Genomic DNA, 26,407 nt, shown 5'->3' with positions numbered 1-26,407 from the left:
GAGACCCTAACAGGTGAGTAGTTGCGCTTTACAAGCACTGATTGATTGATTGATTGATTGTAAAATAAGATCAGATACATAGAGCAGACAGGGCCCCTTCATACTATTTTTTTATTCTTGAATAGATCTGCTATCTTTTGTAAACATTAAGATATATTTACACATTAGATGCTTTGCAAGCTATGGCTTTCCATCTATCTTCTGCCATTAGAAATGGGGGTTTTTAGTTGGAAGTAATTTTACACGTTGTCCAAGTAGGGACCCTCACTCTAGTTAGGAAAAGGGAGATATACAGTTCAGATAGCCCCTACTCATCCCCTTGGTAGCTTGGCACAAGCATTCAGGCTTTTCTCAGAGGTAATGTCTAAAGTATTTGCACAAACACATACAGTAACACATTGAAAACACCACAAAAAAACTCCACACCAGTTACGAAAACTAGCCAATATTTATCTAAATAAAACAAGGCGAAAAACAACAAACATCCAGCATACACAAGTAAAGATATCACATTTTATTGTAAAAACAGTCTTAATCCATAAGAATCAATGGATGTGTTGTTTTAGCACATAGTACTTGGTATGTGTCAAAAATAAAGCCACAGGGGTGAGGGTGCAGCAGAAAAGCAATCGCTGTGATGATTCCTTACTTGCAAGTGAGGCCGTGCATTGATTCTTTCTCCACCGAGTAAGAGATGCATTGATTTCCAGACAAGCATCCTCGGTCCATGTGGTTATGTTGAAGATTTGACAACCAGGGACGATGCGTGGAAAATCCAGGTGCACAGTAGCGATGAATCTGAACTGAGCTGGCAATGAGTCAATTTCACTAGTGCTTCATCAATTTTTCAGTCACGGTACAGGCTGCGTCAATTTTCCTGCTGCACGGCTTAGGTGTGTGGATTTTCACTCAGGATTTGCCAGCTTCTCCTTCCAGGGGCCAAGAGACTATATGGGGCACCACTTGGCAAGTCAGTGGGGTCTCAGCAAGAGAGCCCAGGTGCTTGCCGATGAAGTCTTTGATGTCCATGAGACTTCTTAACAGGAGGTAAGCTCAGTCCAAGTCCATGGAGAAACTTTACAAGCAGGATACAGAGCAAAGTCCTGTCTTTGACTTCTCTAAGGCAGTAGAAGTAACTGCAGGACATCCAAGCAAAGCACACACAGCAAAGGGGCAGTACTCCTCCTCACAGCTTTTCAGCTCTTTTCCTTGGAAGAGCTTCCTTTTGATCTAGAAGTGTTCTAAAAATCTGGGGTTTTGGGTCCACTACTTATACTCAATTCCACCTTCGAAGTAGGCAAACTTCAAAGGAAAATCTTTGTAGTGTACAAGACCCTGCCTCTTCCTTGCCTTACTCCAGCCACACTCCAGGGGGCTGGAGACTATATTGTGAGAGGACAGGCACAGCTCTTTTAAGTGCAGGTGTCAGCTCCTGCCTCCCGTTCTAGCACAGGAAGACTCACAAGGAAATGTGGGACACACCTCAGCTCCCTTTGTCTAGAGTGAATTCACAAGCAGCCCAACTGTCAGTCTGACCCTAATGTGTATTCAGGGCAGAGGCACAGACTGGTTAAGCAAGAAAATAACCACTTTCTAAAAGTGCCAAACTTACAGTCAAAAAAACAACTTTCCCAAAAGATGTGTTTTAAAATTGTGAGTTTTTTTAATTGTGAGTTTAGACATATCTCTATCCGCTCCCAATAGGAAACTGCACTTGAAAGAAAGATATTTCAAGGTAATCTCCATGTTAACCTTTGGGAGAGATAGTCCTTGCAAAAGTGAAAACTGAATTTGACAGTATTTCACTATCAGGACATGTAAAACACACTAATAAATGTCCTACCTTTTAAATACACTACATCCTGCCCAGGGAGCTGCCTCGGGTCTACCTTAGGGGTGATTTACAAGAAGTAAAAGGGAAGGTTTGGGCCTGGCAAGTGGGTGAACTTTCAAGGTCGAACTGGCAGGTCCAAACTGCCCACACAGACACCGAATGTCTGAGATGTTTACAGGGCTACTCATGGGGGTAGCAAAATCAGTGCTGCAGGCCCAAACGTAGCATTTGATTTACGGGCCCTAGTCACACATGGTGCAATATACTAAGGACCTACTAATAAATCAAATGTGGCAATCATTGAAAACCCTTCAGAATCACAATTTACACAGAGAGCATATGCACTTGAGCACTGGTTAGCAGTGGTAATGGGCCCAGAGCCCTAAGGCTAACAAAAACAGGTTAGAAAACATCAGAGGAAGGAGGCAAAACGTTTCGGGATGACCCTGCAAAAATGGCCAGGTCCAACATCCTTTAGCCAATCACAAGCATTTTCTTTAGCATAAGAATGGCAGGTTGTTTGAGGACCCTCCTGGAGGGAGTCATGTTGCACCATATCAGTAGCTGGAAAGATATTCTTGTGCCGCTCCTGTAAGCAGTGGCTTTGGATTGCATTTGGGAGAGAAAACATTCCCAACCTTCTCTCTGAGGATGAAACACTGAGGCAGTCTGAATAGTTGGCCTTTTGAAACTGTGACATTCACAGAGATGGGAGTGGGCTTCTACCCAATTGACTGGCTTTGTGAGTGTCCGCTGGCGATTCCTAAACATCTATCAAACTTCAACCTATCCTATCAGTGTGACAAGAGTTTGACCCTGTAGGCTGCCCACATCCTCCCAGCTAGGCGTGAGCCATCTAGACTGCCCTACTGCTGCTGCTTTATCTATGTGGAAGCTCAAACTGAGTACAAGGAGACCGGCAACATTGAAAACTGATGCTCTGTCACCTAGAAAGGGGCAGGCAAGCCGTAAAATGACCTGATTGACTGCAGATGTTTGTGAATGTGAGAGAACAGGGCTGAATGCAGAGGCCCCCTAACTTTTTGCCCCCATTTTTCACTTTTTGCTGGCATTTTCCTGACTCTAAGTGTGCCCTGGGTGCTGCTAACCAGTTCCAGGGCCTGTGCTCAGTGTAAAATGAGCAAGCAAATTAGACTAATTATAATTGGCTATGTCAACCTACCTATAAGTCCCTATGATATGGTAGGGCATGTAAGTTTAGGGACTCCAGCATAGGTAGTGCACCCATAGGGACACTGCTGAGGTGCCCCGTGTCATTTTAAAGGCAGGCCTGCCTTGCTGGCTGCTTCTAAACTAAAGTTATGTGCAAATTCGACTTTGGAATTACAAGTACTTCCAAAGCCTTAAACTACCTTATTTTACATTTAAGTCACCCCTAAGGTGTGCCCTATGGGCTCCTAGAGTTGGGTGCCACGTTACTATAAGCAGGGATCTTATCAAAATTGTTTTTATAATCCCTGGTCAGGTAAAATCGCCAAATTCATTTTCCCTTACTGTAGTGAATGGCCTTCATAGACTAAAATGGGGAGACTTTATTGTAATTAACAAAGTCCCCCTAAATTTTAATTAACAAAGTTTGGTATCAAATTAATTGTCATAATAACTTATAATTGTTGGATTTCAAATAACTAGCCCAGGTAAAGAGTTTTCAACTCTACCTGAAAAGTTGGCAGCTTCAGGTCTGTAGTGCCCTTCTCTAATTGGCCAGCCTCTGGCAACCTGGCCAGGCTACCTTGATGAGGTTTGAAGTAGCCTGGGCTGAACACAAACGATGTGCCTGGGGGAAGAGATCTGCCTCAGCATATGGGGAAGCAGGAAGGAAGCAGGGCTGCCAAACTGGTCTTCAAAGGCAGGTAAGGACATTTGGAACAACCCAGCACCTCCCTCACATTCTGCAACCCCAAACAATTAGGTGCCCTCTTGATCAGATTAGAAGAGTGCAGGACAGGGGTGTGTTTAGGGGTTTTAGCCACACCAGTGGGTGAGCACAGCTAGATCTAACCTCCAAAAATCATTTTCAACCATGTGGGATTTTTTAAGAATGTTGCTCCCTGTGACTGATTTTTCCCACACTTAACAGGAAGTGGTTAACCCAGGGGAAAGGACCTTGCCTCAGAATGGACCACCAGGACCCCCCTGTTTTTCACCCAGGAGCAAAGATAAATATGGCAGAGCTGCACCCACACCTCAGACCCCTGACCTGCACCTGGACACTGCACTCTGAAGGACTGCACCAGCTGCACACTTGGGCTTCACCACAAGAAGGACTTTGCCTGGCGTCAGCTGGTTCAAGGAGGGACTCCCTGTTTACTACAGGAGAAAAATAGCTAACCAGTCACCTGCCTCTGATCCTCAAGAAACTGACCAGCTGACCACTGTCCAATGGCCATTTTGGAGTTTGAGCGAGGTGCATTATGGGAGTTGTAGTCCGTACCCTCAAGGAGCAACTATGAGTTTCTGGAACATTGGACTGGGCTATGAACTCCTACAGGACCTTAAAAGACCTTCTGGAAGAAGATCCAGATGTTTGAAGAAGATTGGAGAACTTTTCAGAAAAAGCTCCATAGAGGGACAGACCCACCACAGTGATCCTAGCTGGCTTGCCTCAACCACGACCCAGTCTGACTTGCAGGCTCGTCCTGCTCAGAAAATCTCCAAAAAAGTGACTACGTTCGAACGTAGAAAGTTGACCGGGACCTCCTGCGCAGTGTATCCGAAGAGGGCTCCAGGGACCTCAGATGAAGATTCAGGTTCGGTTCGGTCGAAGGGTTTTCATTGCAAAAAATCATCTGAGTCCAAATGTAGAAATCTTCGCTGATGTCTCCCTTGACGTGTTTCCGAGGAAGGGTGATCAAATCAGACTGGCGACTTCGTCCCGCTGAAGAAAATCTTCAAGAAAACAACTAAGTCCGGAGGTGAAATTTGACTGAGGCCTTCCTCATGCTGTAGCCGAGAAGGGCTCCATTTCGATCGGCCTCAAACTTTGACTTTATCTAGGTCGAGGTGCGAACAGATGACCAGATTGGCACTATTAGTTTCTATACTCTAAAAAACAGTAGTTCTTCAAAAATTCATATCTCTGCTTCCCCTTATCTGATTTTAATTGTTTTGGTGTAATTTTAAAGATATAAATATAATCTGTTTTTATACAATGGTGATGGGTTTATATTGTGTTTTGTGTTTTACCTGTTTACTGTTTTGTGATTTTTAAATGCTTTACACACTTGTCTCCTAAGTTAAGTCTTGTCGCTCTTTACAAAGCTACCAAGGGTTGAGCTGGGTTTAATTTATTGAGACCTAACTGGACCTTAGTGGAGGATAGTGGCCTATTGCTAAGTGAAGGTACTTACATGACCTTACCAATAATCCACTTTCCAACAGCAAACATCTGCTGAAACATCAATAGCAAATCATCAAACACAGAATAGTGCTGCTTAAATCAACTGCCTCATATGCATATGCACCATTTTATTTTCTGTAACTTGACCATGAAGTTGCAGACATCTAGCATCCAATTGACTAGTAAGCTAAACAGACTCCTAGATACCCTTCTGATATGTTGTGAGAACAGTGTACCTGTATGTTTGCACCCTTTGTGTGGGTTAGAGTATGTCTGCTCAAGGTGTTCTTTCAAATGTTCCTACCAATATGATACATGGGATATATGAGAAATAGACAAACTTCTTGACATAATTGTGCCTTTGAATTTGTATCAACATCCTGCTGTGAGGTAAGGGTCATGATCTCTGCCACTCTGGTGCAGGGCCACCAGTTTTATTTAGAGTTTGTGCCTGCCTATTGGGAAACTGCTTTGAAGGGAACCACTACTATTGGGGCTCCCTTCACCATAGTGAAGTTTGATGAGTGGGCACCAGGTATGAAACAGGGAACTTTATTTTGCTGTGCTTGGGGCGGGGGATTTAACATTTATCTACCGTTTTCTTGCATGTCTCACATGTTGAACATGGGCAGGAAAAATGAGTGATGGTAGTCCCATCATTAATATTTTGGGACAACTGTCACTGTGACCCAATGGACCTCTGACACATAGATTACTGGGTCATGAGTATTACTGGAGGAGGCACCAGAGGTTCCACCAAATGTACCCCAGTGTTCTCTTTGAGTCACTATAGAGAAGTGAAACTGTAGGTTTGAAGGGGTGGATAAATCACCAATTTGCAGCATTCCTCCTACTCTGTCAAAACTTTTTTTTTTAAACTAGTTTCCAGGTAAGAAGGATATCATTACTGGATTTCAATTGCTTTGATTTGTTTCTCTTCATATTACAGAAGTTCATGAAAAAGAGGATAACAATCCTTAGAGGTTTATGACTTGCTCCAAATTATGAAGTTTGCTTGGAGGATTGTGGTCTCCCCTGTGCTTTCAGTATCTTACATGTTACTGGCGTTGCTCACACATTTGCATATTCCCTGATACCATATTAAGGTTTCTGGACCGAATTGCATTGGTCCCATTTCTAGTCCAGCTGTTTGCCAAGCTTTGAAAATATTAGAGTTTAGCACACATTATACAGAATAAATTTCCAGGGCCCTGGGTCTTATTCCTAAAGTACCTCAACTTTGTACATGATTATGGATCCTACAATTTATACTACATCTATAGATGTGCATGTTAAGATATTGTTCAAAGTCACTGGACATTCACATCTTTATGGAAACTGTTTTAATTGCCTTCTCTTTCTCTTGAGTAAGGCCTTCATTGCTAGTCCATGTTTACCCAGAGAGTCTAAGGGCCGGATGTACAAATCTATTTAGCAGCCGCAAACAGTGACATTTGCTAGGCGTTTCATTAAGTAAAATTGGCTGCATTAAAAAAAACTGCTTCATTTAAAAACCAGTCACAAACATGGTGGTCTGCTGACCCCAGCAGGAAACGATCCCTGGAGTGCTGGCCCTTCCCAATGGGTCGCTAAATGTGACTTGCCTCATGAATATTAATGAGGCAGGTCCCTTGTGACCCATTTGTGAATTACAAACAATGTTGAAGACACTGTTGTACATTAGAGATTGCGACTCTAATTTTACGAATCGGAAAAAAACACAAATTGCGTGTCCCAATCTCTAATGGTCGTACATCTGGCTGCAAGTGACTTTTTGCCATTTAAAAGTCTGATTCATGAAATGAGGCTTTAAGACTGTAAAAAGGCCTCCTGTTAGGTAAAAAATATTAGGACTAAATCCCAAACCGGTATTTAGAAAGGGTGTTTTAGGGCATAATTTCCAAATATCAATTCAGAATTGGATTTATCTATGTTTTGCCACTGAAATTCAGTCGCAAACTTTTTTTATTTCACAATAAGTATCTTTAGAAGTGCAGAGCCTCTGCACATAAAAAATTGTAGTGTCCCATCTTTTTATCTACAAAGAGTCCACCTTGGTAAAAATACTGCTCGTAAAATACCTTTATGAATAGCAAACAATTGCCCACTTACACAAAAGTGTAAGTTTTTCTTTGTGGGTCAGAACCTCTGTGAGGCTATTTTTCTGCTCCCAGTGTAATACCTGGATCGTGGATTGCCTGGAATCCCTGCACATTCTCACATTTATAATGCCTGTTGCACCCCGCAGGAGGATGTCCTAAAGACGAATCTTGCCATCCTTGATTTAAGGATCTCTGGTATACGTATTCCAAAAGTAAAATGAAATGATGACACTTTTTATGACAGATGTTGCAGAAAAGTCTGCGCTGCATAGCTCAAAAACAAACAAAAGAGTTAGGAAAAAAGACTGCGCTAAAAGGGATTTCTCAAGTTGTTGTAGGATTTATGAAACCGAGAAAGAAAACAATTGTCCCACCCGGCCTGTCCCTGATAATTTTGATTTTCTTTTCCTTTCTAGACATTAGAGAATTTTCAGAGGAAGTAGGCGGATAACAAATTAAGATTGTGTTTGTAGTTTAATCAGACTGCCAGGCCAATATTTAAAGATTCAAATAATGCCTCAGGAAATATGCGTAAGCTTGAACAAAGCCTACTGACAAAAAGGAGAAACCCGCTGTGGCAGTGAATGTTACAGAGGATTATTCTAGTGATATCAACTTTATCAGTATGTTAATGAGCATGCATCTTTCCCAGACAATAATATCATTTAAGTCTAGAAAGACGCTAAACTTCAAATAAAGTGCGAGTAAGATTCTTTGTCGACAACGTTTCTTTTGTTGTTCAAAGTGACACAATCCTCCCAAAAGCGGAGCATCAGTTTTGATTTGGTGCCATGCTCTAATGAAAAATACAAGCTTGAGGACCGGTCTGCATTTCCTCATATTTATCATTGGTACAGCTACATATTAAAGGCATTTTGTAAGGTATGCTTCACTAGAAAACTACACTGTGATTGATCGTTGTGGTACGTCCGACTGATTAAACAACGATATTTGTATTTCATTGCCTGTGGTGAGAGCAATCTGTAACAGTAAATACTTAGTGTTAGTAATGTATATATCTTCAACTCAGTACATAAAAGCGTAAACAGTTTCTGCATTTAACCAGGGTACTGCGAGTACTTTCTGCCGCATATTACTACATCCTGTCCCATGATACACGCTGGTCAGCTCTAAGCATTGTGTCCCTTTAATTTTCAAGTTCAGATAGTTAAGCCAAGGTTATCGGTCATTTTCATCACATCCGGGAAATGGATTAAGCTTTCCAAGACTTTTTGAAATTCGCTTTATGAAGAGGTATAAAGGGCTTATCAACCACTCACCCTGACCAGTTGCTACAGAAACGAAATCTAATCATAAACCTCAGACTAATACATTATTGTGGTATGATAACTAAAATACCTGGATTTCAATTGCTTTGATTTGTTTCTCTTCATTTTACAGAAATTCATGAAAAAGAGGATAGCAACCCTTAGAGGTTTATGAGTTGCTCCAAACAAATCTCAGAAAATGATAATTACTACTTTTTTTATTTACTTGAAGTTTTGCGGTGTATTGGAGACAGAGGGCTGGATCACAAAACCTTTTATGCTTCGTTTACGTTCAGGCAGTGCTTGTGCCAAACACTTGATATCACAGTATTGTGAACAGGATTCTGGAATGGGTAGTGTGTGACAAGAACATTTGTGCACATTTGTTTTGTGGCATTTTGTTGTGTTGGTGATGATTTCTATTGTGTTTTTGCTGCTATGTTTTTGTACCACATTAATCAATCATTCAATCAATCAGCATGTGTAAAGCAGGTTGCTGTCATCCCTGGGGGTATCTGGGTGCTGATCTGGGTCTCTATGAAAGAGCCAGGCCTTGAGTCTCTTCCTGAAGTCTGCCAATGCAGGTGCGGTTTTGGAGGAGAAGAGGTAGGTTGTTCCAGGCCTTGGTGATGATGTAGGAAAAAGAAAGGCTGCTGCTGTTGCTGCACTGCATTCTAAGTGTGTGTGTGCAAGGGCCAGAAAGGAAGAGTGCAGGTATCTGGTGGGTTGGAGGAAGTGTAAACGGTGGTTGATGTAATCCAGTCCTTGATTGTGTAGGGCTTTGTAGGCGTAAGTGAGGAGCTTGAAATTGCATCTCTTCTGGACGGGGAACCAGTGGAGGTTTCTGAGGTTGGGGGTATTGTGGGTACACCTGGGAAGGTCCAGCAGTGTTCTGTATTGTCTGGAGACTAGTTAGGAGCTGGATGGACATGCCAGCGTAGAGGGCTTTACTGTAGCTGTAGTGGTGGCGGCCGGTGAAGTGGGCCTGGATGACTTTTTTCCTGTTGGCTGGGATCCATCTGAAGATTCTGCAGAGCATGCAGAGGGTGTGGAAGCAGGAGGAGGCGACTGCGATGGTATGCCGATTATGCACTGTGAGCTTGTTGTGTTGCTCTATAGTTGTTGTATTGTATTTTGTCTTTACTGTTTTGTTGTGATGTGCTGTTTTGGTTTGTGTTTTTATCTTGTTTTGTGTATGTTATTGTGTTTGTTGCTTCCCTTGGATATGACAATAAATGCTGCTATGTTTCCAGTGAAGAGCAGTGTATGCCTTGTAAGTTCCTATGACAAGCAACATTTACCACTGTATAAGGAGGTAAAATAGCACTGCCCAAGCTCTCCAGGTATTTACGTCTCCATTTAGCCAAAGCCCATGGCACAAACACTACCTTAAATTGATGGGGGTTATTCTGTGGGTACTATCTTAATAACGGGAAAGTTTTTCTCTGTATCTAGCATTGTTTATCTTGTAGGGATAGATCGGATTAATTTTGGCAATTGCTAATTTTCTAAAATGTAAATTTTCTGTCTTTTCTTCGGTTGAGAATTGATGTTCTGCTCATTGGGTTTTCCTGGTAATTTCCTGTCTGTATTCATCACCTCTTTATTTATCAAATAAAGTGTATTGAACAGAAAATTGCATAAATGAACACGTTAGTACACATGGCTCATTGGTAGCTTTAACTGCATGAGAAATCTTTGGTTAAATCGGTTTATCTCGGCCCTTCCTATTAGACTATTAAGAAATAAAGAATATGTGTGTACGCATTAACCCAGAACTGATTAGGCACTTGGTTGAATTACTTGGCTCACAAAGAACTTCTGGATATTCAGTTCTTTGGTAAATTGCTACATTGATGTCTTATTTTCGTTTATACAAAAATTACTCTGTATCTATGAGGGAATTTCAGTTAAACTGTTGCTAAGTTAGCTGCTCTAATGCAGTAATGACATTGTTCTTACTTGGAACACCATGTTATACTGTTTTTTGTAAATTTCTTTGTGCACGTTGAAAGTATTCTTTTGTGCTCAGATACACAATAGTTCTTGTTTGCATTAAAACCTGGAAAGTAAATGGAAAATAAATACACTAGTGAACGGATGTACAGTGAGCATAGATCCGTTCGTTTATTGATTTTGCAGTTATGATGTAAGCAAGTTGGTGATATCATTCTCCCCTGAATAAGGATTTCACAAAGAATGCTAGATATTTTTTTACATTATAATTAGCGTGGGAGGCAGGTTCTGTTGTACTGAAATTCACCACACAATGACAGGGTTCAACAGACTTGACTTCAGAAAATACACCATGTTGGAAAATGGGTTATTGGTAAGGGCAGGTAAGTACCTACACTTAGTAAAAGGCCACTAACCTACACTTATGTCCAATCAGGTCTCACTAAATTAAACCTATCTCAACCCTTGGTAGCTTGGCAACGAGTGACAAGGCTTAACTTAAGAGACAAAGCGTAAAGCATTCAAATATCACAAAACAGTAATTAAACAAAACACAGGAAACAGTTTCAAAATCCAAAATCAATTTATAACAATACACTATATAGTTTTATTTAAAATGACACCAATACAAATAAAATCGCATAAGGAGAACTGGATATATGAATTTGTAAAGAATTAATGCTTTCTAGTGCAAAGAAGCAACTAGCGCTCAAAGGGTTAAAATAAAGGTCACACTGGAAAGGAACAAAGTCCAGAGTTCAGGCCACCCATGAGGTAACACTGTCACACTTACTTTCAGAAGTGTTTGATTCAGGAAAGTGGTCCACAGCACCAGCCAAGGGTTCAGAGGCTCTAGTGTGCCTCTAGGGGTCTGGGACTACAACTCCCACAATGCACCTCTTCAAATTATGGAGTTACTCCAAACGTCTCCAAACTTCTGGATCTTCTTCCAGAGGCCCTTTTTGTGTACTTGAAGTGTCCACAACTTGATCCAAGGTTCCAGAAGCTCTGAGTTGCTCCTTGAGATTTAGGACTACAATTCCCAGAATGCACCTGGTCAGAATCCTCAAAGGGCCCCTGGACGCTGGTCAGCTGGGCTCTGCTTGCAGGACTTGATGCAGGGGACACTGGACAGCTCCTTTCTACCTGTAGCAAACAGGGAGTCCCTTTATGAAGTAGTAGAAGACAGGTAAAGTCCTTTTAGTGGTGAAGCCCAAGTGTGCAGCTGCTGCAGTCCTCCAGGTGCAGGTCAGGGGTCCAGCAGGGCAGTCCTTTCTCTCCTGTAGTACTTCCTTGTTGGAATCTGATAGGGATCTGAGGTGTGGGTGCAGGTCTGCCAGTTTTATCATTGCTCCTGGGTGAAAAACAGTGGGGGTCCTGGTTCTCCAATCAGGGGCAAGGTCCTTCCCCCTGTGATGACCACTTCCTGGGAAGTGTGGGAAAAATCAATCCCAGGGAGCAACATTCCTCAAAAATCCATCATGGCTGAAAGTGATTTTTGGAGGTTACATTTGCCTGAGCCCACCCACTGGTGTGGCTAAAAATCCAAAACACACCACTCTCCTGCCCTCTCCTAATCCAACAAGGGGCACCTAATTGTCTTGGTTTGCAGGATGCCTTTGAAAACCAGTTTGGCAGCCCTCCCCCTTCCTGCTTCACCATCTGCTGAGGGGAGATCTCCTCCCCCAGGCACATCTCTTTGTGCTGAGCCAGGCCACTTCACACCTCATCAAGGCAGCCTGGCCAGGCTGCCAGATGCTGGCCAATCAGAGCACAGCAGCAAAAACACTGCAGGGCTGAAGTTGGCAACTTTTCAGATAAAGTTTTAAACTCTTTACCTGAACAAGTTATATTAACTGGAAGTTGTGGGATTTATTATAAAAATTAATTTGATACCAAGTTTCTGGTATCTGTTACTTAAGAAGATTTTTTAAATTAAAATAAAGTCTCCCCATTCTAGCGTATGGAGGCCATTCACTACAATGGGGGAATTGTTTTTTTGCCTGTTTTACCTCACCAAGGCTTATAAAACATTTTTTATGAGGTCCATGCTTATAGTTACATGGCACCCAGCCCTAGGGGCACATAGGGCACACCTTAGGGGTGACATATGTACAAATAAGGTAGTTTAAGACTTTGGAACTACTTTTAATTCCAAAGTTGAATTTGCATGTAACTTTAATTTAAAAGCAGCCAGCAAGGAAGGCCTGCCTTTCAAATGACACTGGGCACCACAGCATTGCACCTATGGGTGCACTACCTATGCTGGGGTCCCTAAACCTATATGCCCTACCATACACTAGGAATTTATAGGTAGATTGATACAGCCAATTATAAACAGCCTAATTTGCATAATTCATTTTACACAGAGCACTGACAGTGGGACTGGTTAGCAGTATCCAGGGCACAGTCAAAGTCAATAACCACCAGTAACTGTCCAAAACATTTGTGGATGACCAGAGCAAAAAGGGTGACTTTCCTACACCCACTATTAAGATTGGGAAGGGAAGTGCTCTCTTCCACACAAATCATTAACCTCCTCAACAACTTTGTGAACTTTACATCAAAGTCCAACATCAATCAAAAATCAATAACAACAAAATTTATCTCAACAAATATCACCACATATATTGGCATTTTCACCCTCCATATGCTTTGAAAGTGAGGAAGTCATTCATCTCGTTAAAAGTTTTAAATTTTTAGCTTCACCAACTAAAGACATGAAAACACATACAATCTTAAAAAACTACTAGATGTCTATGATGTTGCTGACAAACTGACTAATAAGCAGACTGACTTTATCCAAAAACTCACTTACTGGAAATAGCCCAAGTAAAGTTGCAATCTATGAGGAGACACAACGGGAACCTTAAAAATATGTTACTGTACATATGACAATGTTCTACGACATTGCATGCCACTATACCAAATTTAGAGGCTGAAAAACTAAAGAACAACAAATCATACGCAGCTTCTGTGACTTCAGATTTGCAATGAAAATTGAAGTCTTTGAACATGCTAGACATGTTCATTGATGAGAAAAAAATGATGCTTGCCTCTTGACCCTTGCTATTAGCAACCCACCAAATCTATGGTTTCAAGAAGAAATATTATTACTGATTGAATGTGAAAAGGTACACGGAAACCAAAATATTATCAATGTGCTAATGTTTTCCACATTCTGATAATTAGAACAGTAAACAGATTGCAGACTGCAGAAAAAGACAAGATCTAAGAGAAACAAACAAGGTAGTAGGAATCAATATGCATCATAGTTCTATTGATGAAGAAAGCAAGTAGATTATGAAACCAAAATAATAGATTAAATAATAAAAACAGGCTTTATAAACCAGAAAAGAACTCCTAAAATGACAAATTTGTATGATCTAGAAGACAGAATTAGAGGAATTGAAAAATCTTCCAAATATCACAGATATTATGAAGCTAGTATGGAACTACAGAGCCCCTCGTGACTTATATGTTCACCTAGACCGTTTTCTCTGCTCCACTTCCATACTGTCCCAATTAAAGCACTCCAACTACCTTGGATGTGCTATCTCTGACCATGCAGCACTCATAGTCAACATGGACTGGAGTGCACCCCCATTGCATATTCCCACATTCTCCTGAGGCACTCAACTCAATCACATAGATCACTTATTTGCTGAAAATCATACCAAAGCTACCTCTAATGCTGCTGAATGGGATCCCTTTAAAGTGGTGACCTGGGGAATATACATTAAAAAATAATAGGAGTGTGGAGAACTCTGGACAGAAATCTTGTGAATGACAAGGAAACCCTAGCGGACCTCGAGTGACAAGCTCCCCTTGATGCTGCCAAGCACCTAGCTCTAACAACTGCTAGAAACTGTCACACAGCCTTACTGGAGCAACTGAGGTGTTTCAGCTTCGAAGCCGACACAGCTAAGATACACTTGACTGGGGACAATCTGAAGCTGATAATAAAATATGATACACTGTTCCAAAAGAATAGGGAGAGGAAGTAAAGGAGTCCTGATCATCAGGAGCAAGAGTCCTCACACACCGTACTTGGTGTCATGCTTCATCATCGGACAGCTCCTCGTCAGACCGGCGCTGCAATGTCTGACGGGCTCCCCCCTAAAAAGGGGGGGCTCTTTGCCGGAGATCTTTTGTTTTTGCCGATGATGCCGCGGAGCCAAGTATGGGTCCGTGGGGAAGGAAAGTACAGGAATAAAGGATAAGATTGGCTCAGGACCCTCACTAAGTGATTTATTCTTTGATGTGGGGAAACGGGATTCGGGAACGGAGCCTGAGGGTAGGTGCTGCGCCTGACACCGATACGCACACAAATTGTTTGTGTATTGGGCATCAGGCCTACGTGATCCCATGAAGCCCTTTCTCTAGTGGAGATGGGTGACTGATAGGAAAAAGCCAGTCTTGTTCTATCCTAGTAAGTGACTGACTACGTTTTGACTGTAAACGATAGATTGCAGGAGTCTATATATAATTTTTTTCTTTTTTTCACTTGGGTTTCGATTGAAGAAGTCCAATTATTTAATAGGTCCTGAAGAAGCGTCGTAGGATCCTGCTGAGACCATATCAAGACGCGAAACATGTCGACCACATATTAAGGAATTTCGGATAATTACCGACTTCCTGCTTTGAATTTTCTTGTGTGAGTGTCTGAGCATTATCTCAATTTTCACTCCCTTGCCATTCTTTTAATCTTGGCCATTTCCCAACATCAAAGAATAAATCACTTAGTGAGGGTCCTGAGCCAATCTTATCCTTTATTCCTGTACTTTCCTTCCCCACGGACCCATACTTGGCTCCGCGGCATCATCGGCAAAAACAAAAGATCTCCGGCAAAGAGCCCCCCCTTTTTAGGGGGGAGCCCGTCAGACATTGCAGCGCCGGTCTGACGAGGAGCTGTCCGATGATGAAGCATGACACCAAGTACGGTGTGTGAGGACTCTTGCTCCTGATGATCAGGACTCCTTTACTTCCTCTCCCTATTCTTTTGGAACAGTGTATCATATTTTATTATCAAGTTCTTTGGAGGATATACACTGGACCATAAATCCTCCCATCCCCTCCTTTTTTTGAAGACAATCTGAAGCACCTAGTTACCTGGCTGGCGTGTCAGAAAACCAGTGTGCCTCCTATCACCAAAATAATACCCACCACCAGCCATCCTCGGGGCTCACAACAGGACCTATTGCAAGTGCTTTGTGATTATTTTTCCACCCTTTACCAGGCACCCCCTATAGCAGTACCAGACATGACCAAGACATTCCTGGTGAGGCTGCCCCTGCTTAGCATTCTGACCATTGAATGTGTGGACCTGCATGACCCTATCAAAGTGGCAGAGGGGTAAAAAGCCATCAATGACTCTGCTAGAAATAAAACACCAGGCTTCCTCTGGAGTGCTCTGACCGCTTCTCCACCCACTTAGCCTCTAAGTTGGCGGACGTCTATATAGAAGCACATGATTATGGGGTGCTTCCTTAAACCCTTCAAGAGTTCTTCAGTGTTTCCCTACTTAAACCTGACAGGGATCCCACTTAATTAAGATTGTACTGATCCATAGCAATCCTGGGAGCCGACTACAAAATATTGAGGAAGATACTGGCAGACCGCTACCTCCAGATACTACCTAACATTATACACCTCAATAGGAATGGGTTTGTCCCTGGATGTAGCATGTCTATTAAACTCAGACAACTGTTCCAAGTTATGGATCAGGCATCAGGGTGATTCCCCAGGTGGCACACCTGATCCTAAACCTGGAAAAGGCTGTTGATATGCTGTCCTGGGACAAACGTTTTGGAGTACTGGCCAAGACTGGAATAGGGAGGCGTCTCTTAGGGTCGGCCGACATCAGAAAGAAAAAACTCTCAGAAAGTTTCTAAGTCCGAATGTAAAAAGTTGCCTGAGCCTTCCCGCGCAGCATATCCGAATGGGGCTGTAGTGGGGGGGGAATTTATTTTAGGCCATTTCTGCCCCCCCTGGGGGTAGATCAGCCTATTTTGATTAGGCTGATCTGCCCCCAAGGGGGGCAGAAACCTCTAGGAGCCAGGGCAAATAGTTTTTTTTGTGTTTTTGTTTGTTTGTTTTTTTAGAGATGGGGAGCGACCCATTAGGCAAGGGTCGCTCCCCTGGGGGGCAAATTGTATTTAAACCATTTCTGCCCCCCTTGGGGGCAGATTAGCCGATTTTAGGTCAATCTGCCCCCAAGGGGGCAGAAACCACAAGGCACCGGGGATTTATTTTTTTTGAGCCAATGTCACGCAGGGGGAGCAACCCCGTAGGCAAGGGTCGCTCCCAAGGGGGGGTTGGGGGGAAAATTTATTTTAGGCCATTTCTGCCCCCGGGGGGGGCAGATCGGTCTATTGTTATTAGGCCGATCTGCCCCCAGGGGGGGCAGAAACCTCTAGGAGCCAGGGCAAATAGTTTTTTTGTGTTTTTGTTTTCGTTTGTTTGTTTTTTTAGAGATGGGGAGCGACCCATTAGGCAAGGGTCGCTCCCCTGGGGGGCAAATTGTATTTAGACCATTTTGCCGATTTTAGGTCAATCTGCCCCCAAGGGGGCAGAAATCACAAGGCACCGGGGATTTTTTTTTGGGCGCCAATGTCACGCAGGGGGAGCGACCCCGTAGGCAAGGGTCGCTCCGGGGGGGGGGTTGGGTGGGAAATTAATTTTAGGCCGATCTGCCCCCGGGGGGGGCAGATCGGTCTATTGTTATTAGGCCGATCTGCCCCCAGGGGGGGCAAAAACCTCTAGGAGTCAGGGCAAATTGTTTTTTTGTGTTTTTGTTTATGTTTGTTTGTTTTTTTAGAGATGGGGAGCGACCCATTAGGCAAGGGTCGCTCCCCTGGGGGGCAAATTGTATTTAGACCATTTCTGCCCACCTTGGGAGCAGATTGGCTGATTTTAGGTCAATCTGCCCCAAGGGGGCAGAAACCACTAGGCACCGGGGATTTTTTTTTTGCCGCCAATGTCACGCAGGGGGAGCGACCCCCCGGAGGCAAGGGTCGCTCCCGGGCAGGGGGTTTGCGGGGGGTTTGGGGGCGTGGGGGTCAAATTTATTTTAGGCCATTTCTGCCCCCCCTGGGGCTGGCTGAGCTAGAGGCCAAAATCCACAGGTAGGCACTGTTTTCTATGAAAAAATTTGATGTGTCCACGTTGTGTTTTGGGCCATTTCCTGTTGCAGGCGCTAGGCCTAACCACACAAGTGAGGTATCATTTTTATCGGGACACTTGGGGGAACGCTGAGTCGAAGGAAATTTGTGGCTCCTCTCAGATTCCAGAACTTTCTGTCACCAAAATGTGAGGAAAATGTGTTTTTTAGCTAAATTTTGAGGTTTGCAAAGGATTCTAGGTAAAAGAACCTGGTCAGAGCCCCACAAGTCACCCCATTTTGGATTCCCCTGGGTTTCTAGTTTTCAAAAATGCGCTGGTTTGCTAGGTTTCCCCAGGTGCCGGCTGAGCTAGAGGCCAAAATCCACAGGTAGGCACTGTTTTCTATGAAAAAATGTGATGTGTCCACGTTGTGTTTTGGGCCATTTCCTGTCGCGGGCGCTAGGCCTACGCACACAAGTGAGGTATCATTTTTATCGGGAGACTTGGGGGAACGCTGAGTCGAAGGAAATTTTTGGCTCCTCTCAGATTCCAGAACTTTCTGTCACCGAAATGTGAGGAAAATGTGTTTTTTAGCCAAATTTTGAGGTTTGCAAAGGATTCTGGGTAACAGAACCTGGTCAGAGCCCCACAAGTCACCCCATTTTGGATTCCCCTGGGTTTCTAGTTTTTAAAAATGCGCTGGTTTGCTAGGTTTCCCCAGGTGCCGGCTGAGCTAGAGGCCAAAATCCACAGGTAGGCACTGTTTTCTATGAAAAGATTTGATATGTCCACGTTGTGTTTTGGGCCATTTCCTGTCGCGGGCGCTAGGCCTACCCACACAAGTGAGGTATCATTTTTATCGGGAGACTTGGGGGAGCGATGAGTGGAAGGAAACTTGTGGCTCCTCTCAGATTCCAGAACTTTCTGTCACCGAAATGTGAGGAAAATGTGTTTTTTAGCCAAATTTTAAGGTTTGCAAAGGATTCTGGATAACAGAACCTGGTCAGAGACCCACAAGTCACCCCATCTTGGATTCCCCTAGGTCTCTAGTTTTCAAAAATGCAAAGGTTTGGTAGGTTTCCCTAGTTGCCGGCTGAGCTAGAGGCCAAAATCTACAGGTAGGCACTTTGCAAAAAACACCTCTGTTTTCTTTCAAAAAATGTGATGTGTCCACGTTGTGTTTTGGGGCGTTTCCTGTCACGGGCGCTAGGCCTACCCACACAAGTGAGGTATCATTTTTATCGGGAGACTTGGGGGAACGCTGGGTGGAAGGAAATTCGTGGCTCCTCTCAGATTCCAGAACTTTTTGTCACCGAAATGTGAGGAAAACTTGTTTTTTTAGCCAAAGTTTGAGGTTTTCAAAGGATTCTGGGTAACAGAACCTGGTCAGAGACCCACAAGTCACCCCATCTTGGATTCCCCTAGGTCTCTAGTTTTCAAAAATGCACAGGTTTGGTAGGTTTCCCTAGGTGCCGGCTGAGCTAGAGGCCAAAATCTACAGGTAGGCACTTTGCAAAAAACACCTCTGTTTTCTTTCAAAAAATGTGATGTGTCCACGTTGTGTTTTGGGGCGTTTCCTGTCACGGGCGCTAGGCCTACCCACACAAGTGAGGTATCATTTTTATCGGGAGACTTGGGGGAACGCTGGGTGGAAGGAAATTCGTGGCTCCTCTCAGATTCCAGAACTTTTTGTCACCGAAATGTGAGGAAAACTTGTTTTTTTAGCCAAAGTTTGAGGTTTGCAAAGGATTCTGGGTAACAGAACCTGGTCAGAGCCCCACAAGTCACCCCATCTTGGATTCCCCTAGGTGTCTAGTTTTCAAAAATGCACAGGTTTGGTAGGTTTCCCTAGGTGCCGGCTGAGCTAGAGGCCAAAATCTACAGGTAGGCACTTTGCAAAAAACACCTCTGTTTTCTTAAAAAAAATGTGATGTGTCCACGTTGTGTTTTGGGGCGTTTCCTGTCGCGGGCGCTAGGCCTACCCACAGAAGTGAGGTATCATTTTTATCGGGAGACTTGGGGGAACGCTGAGTGGAAGAAAATTTGTGGCTCCTCTCAGATTCCAGAACTTTCTGTCACCTAAATGTGAGGAAAACTTGTTTTTTTAGACAAATTCTGAGGTTTGCAAAGGATTCTGGGTAACAGAACCTGGTCAGAGCCCCACAAGTCACCCCATCTTGGATTCCCCTAGGTCTCTAGTTTAAAAAATGCACAGGTTTGGTAGGTTTCCGTAGGTGCCGGCTGAGCTAGAGGCCAAAATCTACAGGTAGGTACTTTGCAAAAAACACCTCTGTTTTCTTTCAAAAAATGTGATGTGTCCACGTTGTGTTTTGGGGCGTTTCCTGTCACGGGCGCTAGGCCTACCCACACAAATTAGGTATCATTTTTATCGGGAGACTTGGGGGAACGCTGGGTGGAAGGAAATTTGTGGCTCCTCTCAGATTCCAGAACTTTCTGTCCCCGAAATGTGAGGAAAACGTGTTTTTGTAGCCAATTTTTGAGGTTTGCAAAGGATTCTGGGTAACAGAACCTGGTCAGAGCCCCACAAGTCACCCCATCTTGGATTCCCCTAGGTCTCTAGTTTTCAAAAATGCACAGTTTTGGTAGGTTTCCCTAGGTGCCGGCTGAGCTAGAGGCCAAAATCTACAGGTAGGCACTTTGCAAAAAACACCTCTGTTTTCTTTAAAAAAATGTGATGTGTCCACTTTGCGTTTTGGGGCGTTTCCTGTCGCGGGCGCTAGGCCTAACCACACAAGTGAGGTATCATTTTTATCGGGAGACTTGGGGGAACATAGATTAGCAAAACAAGTGTTATTGCCCATTGTCTTTCTCTACATTTTTTCCTTCCAAATATAAGAGAGTGTGTAAAAAAGACATCTATTTGAGTAATGCCCTGTAATTCACATGCTTCACACCATCGGAATTCAGAAATGTGCAAATAACCACTGCTCCTCAACACCTTATCGTGTACCCTTTTTGGAAATACAAAGGTTTTCTTGATAGCTATTTTTCACTCTTTTTATTTCAGCAAATGAATTGCTGTATACCCAGTATAGAATGAAAACGCACTGCAGGGTGCAGCTCATTTATTGGCTCTGGGTACCTAGGGTTCTTGATGAACCTACAAGCCCTATATATCCCTGCAACCAGAGGAGTGCAGCAGACGTAAAAGTATATTGCTTTCGAAAATCTGACATTGCAAGAAAAAGTTACAGAGTAAAACGTAGAGAACAATTTATGTTTTTTTCACCTCAATTTCAATATTTTTCTTTTTCAGTTGTTTTTTTCTGTAGGAAACACTTGTAGGATCTACACAAATTGTAGTAGATGTAATCACCAATTACTCAGTGGCAATCTTATTGATGTATTTCATGAACTAACAGTGGGGGATATATATAAATTCCCTATGAACTGCAAGATTAAAAACACTGAATTGCAAATTTCCAGTAATTTCACCTCAAGAGATTGGAGGGATTTAAATTCCCTCAAAGCCAATAACTCCATCATCATTAAACCCTCCAACAAAGGTGGCAATATTGTCATTATGGAAATGGATGATTATATAACAGAGGCACAGAGACAGTTAACAAATGAGATTCATTATCAGAAGCTATGCGTGAATCCGATTGGACAATATCAGAAGATATATCATGATTTGCTTCTACAGTGGCGTGCTGACAATTTGATTGATCAAAATGAATATTCATAATTAAAAACTGATTTTCCCAAAATACCCTGCATTTACTTCCTGCCCAAAATTCACAAAAATTTACAATATCCCCCTGGGCGACCTATAGTAATCTTGAACTTGTCTCTTTTAGAAAATACTTTGAGATATCTGGACCTTTTTCTATGTTCATATGTAACTGAATTACCATCTTATCTGTGTGACACCAATGATTTTTTAGCAAAGATTTATAACATTCATTGGCAGAAAAGTTATTTGTTGGTTACCATGGATGTAGTCTCGCTTTACACCTCAATCAAACATGTGTTTGGGTTGGAAGCATGCAGATATTTTCTTAAAACATGTCCCTTAGAATTTCTGCAACACAGTGAGATGTTGTTGTTCATTTTTTCATTCTGTTTGACACATAATGTTTTTTTATTTAACAACGAATTCTATCTCCAAAAACAGGGTACAGCTATGGGGGCTTCTTTTGCTCCCACTTATGCCAATCTCTACATGGGATGGTGGGAGAAGGAGATAGCATGGTCAGACATTCATGAAAGGTTCATGGACCAGATAGTACTATGGGTACGATATATCGATGACCTGTTTTTGATTTGAGATGGTGAAGAAGAAGAGTTATTTGAAAAAGTTGGTATGCTTAACAACATCAAGCTTAATATTTCTCTTCAAACAGTTTGCAGCAGAGAATCCATTGAGTTTTTTGATGTCCAACTGTTCATTAAAAACAATACATTGGTAACTACTGTTTACCTTACACCGACATCATGCAATTCTATACTGCATGGGAACGCTGGCCATCCAAAAGTTCTTAAGTGGAGTATACCCTACAGTCAATTTCTGCGGGCTCGCAGAATATGTTCAGACGATGAAGGCTTCAGGGTGGCTGTAGAGGATATATTTCAGAGATTTTTGAAGAGGGGTTATCCGCATAAAATGTTGATTGATGCCTACATCAGGGTCAAAAGTAAGAACAGAGATGAATTACTCTTTAGGAATATAGTTAAACAAGGTAATTCTGAATCAGATCTGTCTCCTCCCAGACTATTTTTGGAATTTAATCAACAACATGCCACTTTAAGTAAGATCTTACAACGTAATTGGCATATTCTACAACAAGACCTAGAAATGAAGGGGAGGATTGGTCAACATCCTTAAATCACCTTTCGTAAAACCAACTCCTTGGGAGATTATTTGACAAGAAGTTTGTTTAGTCCAAAGGATAACAGGTCCTGGTTGTCCAAAAAGAGCTTAGGATTCTTCAAATGTGTCCACTGTAAGGCATGCAATTTTGCATGGAACACACATGAATATCTCACATTTGAAGGGAGAAAATGTGAGATTAATGAAAGAATTACGTGTGACACTCAATATGCCATGTATGTGATTGAATGTGGCTGCAATAAGAAATACGTGGGCAGTACTATTCATAAACTTAAAGTAAGATTTCTACAACATCTTCAGGCCATCAAGAATCATGATAGAACCTCTCCGTTAGCCAAACACTTTTGGGAAGTACATGGAGGTGATTGTAGCTCATTGGCTTTCTATGACATTAAATCCATTAGATTAAATCCCAGAGCTGGTAACAGATTAGCAGAATTGAGACAAACAGAATCTAGGATGATCCTTTTATTAGGTTCTGAGAATCCGTGGGGTCATAATCTTGATGCTGAACTCCATGTACAACTGTGATATATCATAATTTCAAGGTTCTAATTAGATTTTTATAATCCCCCATTGTATTCACAGGTGTATTAAATGATCTACAGATGTCCCCTTACTTTTTTACAGATGCTATGATTTTATCACATATACCTTTACATATATAGATATTTTGTCTTGATAGCTGTATTTTTCTATATTTGTGTCTTTATATTTATTTTTACAATTAGAACTATACACATTTGCACTTTTTGCACGATGCACTTTGGATATCACCAGTGAGTCTATTTATAAAGTGGTGATTTTTCTGCCATACAGTATCTATAAGAAATTTTAGTCAGCGTTGCGATATATGTTCACAGTCTGATGTACAATTATGATGTGGTACATTGGTTTTCAGTTGATCCCCAAAATCTAATTTTACCCCGCATGTAGAGTGATCGATAAATTGGGGTCGCGAATGTAAGATTCACATGACAAAACACATAATGGCATATATTAGGATAAGATTTTAGGTCATTCTATACATTTACACAGATTGTTACTATAGGATGATGTTTTGTTATTTAAACCTTTTAAATATGATCAGGTGTTTTTTACTTGTGAGAGATACAGAGATATTTATGTGATATTATTGTGACTTTATATGAAAATATGTTTTAAATCATTCGTGTAAAGTGATATACAAAGGTTTGAAAAGATTTTCGTTTATATTGAGTCTCTACATGTGAATTATGTATAAGATACATGTTTAATAGTAGTTGAAGGGTTCTATATATGAGCATTATTGGATTGACAGGATTACTAATGTACACTAACTGAATGAGCCAGCTGACAAATGGAACATTTGTATGGTTGAAAAACGATCAATTTATCTATTTAAAGATGGCTGCCACCTTTGTGAATACGTAGGTATCATGGAAATAGTTGATGGCTCATGAGATGAATCCTTAAAATGGTGGTTAATATAGGGGGAAATATGTCCGGTCGAAGGCGTTTGCCGAAAGCGTTTAGCGGTGTTAGCGTTTCCTGTAATTTATGCACACAATAAAGCAGATGATATTTTGGAAAGAAAATATCTTCTTTCTTTTTTTTGGATGATGACCAGTGGCAGGTGATATGGTGCAGCTGGTCCGATGAGCAGATTTAATCGTTTTACTATATATATATATATATATATATATATATATATATATATATATATATATATTCACAGAAAAATCAAAGGTTTTTTTTCAGTGAATTTCTATGTTTTTTTTAATGTAAAATAATGTTAGGACTTGCAGCCAAGCCCTTATAACCACCCAACCCTGGGCGTTTGGCCGTACGCTGCGGTTGTTGGTCACAGGGCCTGTCTCTGTCAGTGGATCTGTGAATGGGTGTGTGAAAGTCTGAGTGGGATTGAAAGTGGGTATTTGAGTCTATGAGTGGGTCCGAGTGGGTGCATGAGTGTCTGAGTGGGTTTGTAAGTGGGCGCCTTGGGCTCTGAGTGCATGTATGAGTGAAAGAATTAGAATGAATAAATGAGCCTGTCAATGTATTTTTTTTTTCGTTCAGTTTTTTTGGCATATTCCCGAATATCCTCAATTATTCGTGAACATAACGTGTGGTAAAAAAAAATAATTCTCACCCATAATTTGACCCTCAACACCCCTTTATCACATCCCTATGGTCGGGGCACTTCCACTCTGACCCCTTATTTCACTTTAAATGTTATTTTGCTGTCCCGGCGACCATGTCCTGTTACTCAAAAATGGCAGCCGCAACTTTCTGGTCAGACTGCGGACAGCCAATCAGAGCATTCCTGCTGTTGCATGCATTCGCAAATTTTCTGTGATAAGCGCGAAAACGTCCTGATGGATCTGCAACCTTAGACATGCATATTTATTTCCCCTTTATTATCTCAAAAACTACTGAATGGATTTACACCAAGTAAGTGAAAGAACAGTCTGGATACCGAAAGCTAGCTTTCTGCCAGATTTGGTGTAATTCCATTGAGTGGTTCGGGCTGTAGTCATGTTCAAAGGTCCTATGGGAATTAACATGAGAAACACACATTTCTCACCCCGTTTTTTTTCAGCACCCGCTTGACAGATCACTGCAAAAATTTTCGTGCCCAACAAGATTCTCCAGCACACTTTTTGAAATTTTTGTTAAAGATTTGTTGAACAGTGTCGAAGATATAGGTAAGTTAAAAAATGCTTTTTCTATGGAAATATGGCCCTAACTATAAGTACCTACTGTAGGTAAGATATAAATATATTTTCAAAACTTATACTTTCAGCTGCTTAGTTGAAAGATTTGGGGTGATCCATCAAGGGGAGGCTGAGACAATGTGGGTGGAGGGAGCCAAAACAGTTTTTCCCCATTCAATCTCAATGAGATTTTTCAAATTTTTGAACATGACTACAGCCCTAACTGCTGGATGGAATTATACCAAATTTGACAGAAAGCTGGCTGTTATTCCAGGGACAAGGAATATAGATATCTCGGGCCACAGATCACCTGTGGATTCTTTGTGGATCATTCCGTGGATTCAAAAGACACAGAAAGATTGTGATTGGCTGGCCGCAACCTGACAGGGAATTTGTAGCCGCCATTTTGTTTTATCAGGAAACAGTCCCCGGGGCTCAAATATGGGATGCAATTCATATGAAGGGGACAGGGTAGCGGTTCCCTGACCCCAGGGGATCAGGTAAATGTGCCTGAGGAATAAACAATTTGTACAAAATGTGTAATGCATACTTTTTTTTGCAGTTTTCAGAGATTCATAGATCCACCCACGGATTCACACAGTGGGGCCCTGTAGATGGATCCGCATCGTATAAACGATGAATGAGAGTGAGCAGCATGTTCACAAGCACTAAAAGGGAGTGTAAATATTATCTATATGAGAACAGTAAAGAAAGGTACAATAATCAGGAAAGAAAGATTGCAGTTCCTCTTTACTACACAAGAGTCAGCCCTTAGGTATGCTATAGTTAGGCCAAAAAGCAGGGTAGTTTGTAATTAAGAGATTAAACACTTTGTTGTAAGTTTAACTTAGTTATATGTGGCCTTACACATCATTATGCTCGCATATGCATTAATTCTAACATAGATTCAACTGCTGGAGATTCTAAGTTTGCCCTTTTATTGTCAGCTTGAGTACCCATTATGAAGGCTGCTTGAGAATTCTCAAACTATGGGTTTACTACAGTAAATTGAGCTTTCGGCTAGTCTGTAGGTAGGTGATTGAGAACTATGTTTTGTGGTTAAAATATTAAACATCACCCTGTAACTTTTGATGAGTTAAAAATGCGCTTCCACACTCCTATTCTCACTTACATAAGAAGTGACCAACCTATACTTCAACTCATACATCCATTAAGAAAAGGATATGCCTACTGACACAGCTCCATGGCCTGTGAGAAGGCTGCTTGCAGA

The sequence above is a fragment of the Pleurodeles waltl genome, chromosome 1_2, assembly GCF_031143425.1.
Source record: "Pleurodeles waltl isolate 20211129_DDA chromosome 1_2, aPleWal1.hap1.20221129, whole genome shotgun sequence".
Taxonomy (NCBI): Eukaryota; Metazoa; Chordata; class Amphibia; order Caudata; family Salamandridae; genus Pleurodeles; species Pleurodeles waltl.
Note: the sequence above shows the minus strand (reverse complement) of the source record.